Here is a 2,984-nt window from a genome sequence, read left to right on the forward strand (position 1 = left end):
ACACCGTCCTGGAGCCAGGGACCACATGTCACACACACCAGCTCCAAGAGGGTTTGGCTTTTATCCTCTGCCAGATCCCACGGGCCCAGAAGCAGCAAACAATGCCGGGCCCCACATCCCTCAGCTGTTGAGCCTTGGGCTGGCCCCATTGCTGGGATGAGAAATTAAACCAGATTTGAGTCACAGGGGTGAGGAAAGGGAAAGGCAGAAGGCAGCACATTCCCACTGCAGAGCCAATATCCTTCGTGCACGTTTGTCCTCCAGCATCTGGCTCCCTGCTGGATCTCAGACGCACGCATGGGAACCATCAGCCCTGTCTCAGCCACATGAAAGAGGGAGGTTTAGCATAAAGCTGGTCATTGCCCGTGGCCTCCCCGTGATTCATTCATCCAAGCTGAAAGAATGTGGTTTGGGTTTCGGGTTAATTAGCTGCAGATTTTAAAGGGAGACAAGGCAGGGCGGAGCTGCTGGAATATTGGTATGAGCAAATGAGCAGCTCTGCAGTGTCCCCAAGTCACACCCTGCTTGTGCACACCAGAGGTGTCTCAGGGGGTGTGACAGTGTTATCAGTGACACTGTCACTCGGGGAGGCTGCAATCACCTGAGGAATGTCTGCCCTGCTGCTGCCGCGGCGAGAACTGAGGCAAAACACCGACACCCACGCTCCTTTGAACACCGCGGCTGCGGCAGCTCCCAACTTCTAACAGATGCAAATCCTGCCCGAGATTTCAATTCGCCCCTGCGGAGCTCGGGGCTGCTGCAGGGACCCCTCCTGGCCACGGTGACCCTGCATCTCCAGGCTCTTCTGCCTCTCTGGAAACAGCAGCTCCTACTGCTCTGACACATGGTTATGGGGCAGGAGGGCACAGGGAAATAAAACCCAAACCGAACCCCACTGCTCTGGAAGCAGCTCCTCTGAACTTCCACCCTAGGCTGTCCCTGTCAGACCTGCCCCACGGCATCACTTTGATTCCACTTTTTGCTGCTGAATGTGTGTTTTGAAGTTGCTGGCCTTGCTCTGGTGACAATGACAGGGAGCTGTGCCAGCACTCAGGGGCAGTGACCTCCCACGGCCACTGCAACTTGGAGGCTGAGCAGAGCAGGAGCAGCTGGAAAAATTTTTCTCTCAAAGGAAGCACAAGCAAAAAGCTCATACAAACACCCTTGAAAATGTCACCCCCCAACACGTCAGTCTGTTACTTCCCAGACAGTTGTACTATAAACACTGCTGTGCCTAGAAGGATTTGATCATTTACGTGTGTTGGAAAAGCTGAGAAGCTTGTGCTTTTCCAATTGAGTTCCAGTTTGGGCCATGACCCCCATGTCAGCCCTGCTGCAGAGAGTGAAAAACACTGACTGGCTTCTACTGACTCCTGGACACAACCATCTGGGGTCCTCCAAAGGTGCTTGGAGCAACCTGGGCTGGTGGGAGGTGTCCCTGTCCATGCAGGGGGGTTGGATCTAGATGATCTTTAAGGTCCCTTCCAGCCTAAACCAGTCTGGGATTCTATGATAGGATTTTATATCCACACTTATTGCTGTGCAAAGTGATTCCCAGACCACAGACACATCCAAAACCAGCTGAGTGTTTCCCTCCACGCTGGCTACAGTGCAGGATTTTGAGGATAAAAAAAATCTACCTCTTCCTTTGAGAGCACTGATCCCAGTCCCAGTTCTCCCACTCTCTCCCCAGTTTTGCATCTGTTCTCATCTCCACTGGAGCTTCCAGCCTTTGGGCTAGCTTGCCAGGATGCCACAAGCAGGGATTTTACCAGGAAACACAACTTGCTGACTCGGGAGCTGGGAAGGGCTCCACCAGCCAGAGGCCATGGGCTGGTGCTGGGAGCTGGGGCTGCCAAATCGGCACAAGAGCTGGGGAGAAAGTTTCTATTTTTGTTCCAAATGGGAACTGATAGTGTCTGGGGCAGAGCCAGGCACGCCTCAGCCTGGCAGCAGGCAAAGTACCTACACAGAAGCAGCTCTGGGAAGTTCCCTTTCCCTCATCCACTGACTTCAGACATTTTGAGACCAGCTGGCTTTTTTTCCCCCTGGGTGCTCACCTCCCTGCCAAGGTCTGCAGCTATCAAGTGTCCTCCACTCAACACCTCCTCTGCTCCATCCTCTCCTTTGGAAAACCATCATCTAGTTCACATGGCACATTAGCTCTGTCCAGGATAGAAAAGAAGAGGAAGCACGTGAGGGGTGGCTGCTCCTTTTATCATGGCTTCATATGGAAAATCATATTTTTCTATAGATATACCCAGGCAGGCAGTTTTTAAATGCTTTTTTTTAATTTTTATTGCTAGAAGTTGGTTTCAGTCCTATTGCAGCTCTGAAATCTTTCAGTGGAGAAACATTGCAATCATAGTAAAAATCATCATTTGGAGTGCTAAGATCAAGTTTACAATTAACCAAGAGTGCACAATCCAACAGAATATTAACATTGAACCATCAACTTTACAAATAAAATAAGGGCTACAAAGATGTTGCTACAGCAGTATCAACAGGAAATGAATTATTTACAATGTTTACACCCTAACAAAAAACAAAACAAACTCTTCCCCAACAAAATGGTCGATTTCACCACAGACCATGATTTTTTTTTATTTATTACATCTTTACAGTGCAAGGTGGGCCTAGAAACCAGACCTAAGACTAAAGAGCATCAAGAGAGTTCACAGCTCTGAGTGAGATGCAGTCATGCCAACAGGATCTACTTTCATGAAAGGTTTCCTGCCAGGTACAAACAGAAATGGAATTGGAAAGAAAACTTTTTCTAAAGTGCTCCAATGTCTTTCAGTACAAAAATATAAAAAACTGATTTATAAACATGGCACTAATGGTATGAACCAGAGCTCACACAACTGGTATTGGATGAATAGCATGCTGATGGTAAATGACAAAGAGCTGCCAGTGGTTACAAAGATGTTGGGTCTGGCCTCAAAAGAGAGTAGGGGAACAGGCTTTTCTTTTACCTATTCAGC

The sequence above is a fragment of the Chaetura pelagica genome, unplaced genomic scaffold, assembly GCF_000747805.2.
Source record: "Chaetura pelagica isolate M959 unplaced genomic scaffold, ChaPel_1.0 scaffold595, whole genome shotgun sequence".
In the NCBI taxonomy this organism is placed as follows: Eukaryota; Metazoa; Chordata; class Aves; order Apodiformes; family Apodidae; genus Chaetura; species Chaetura pelagica.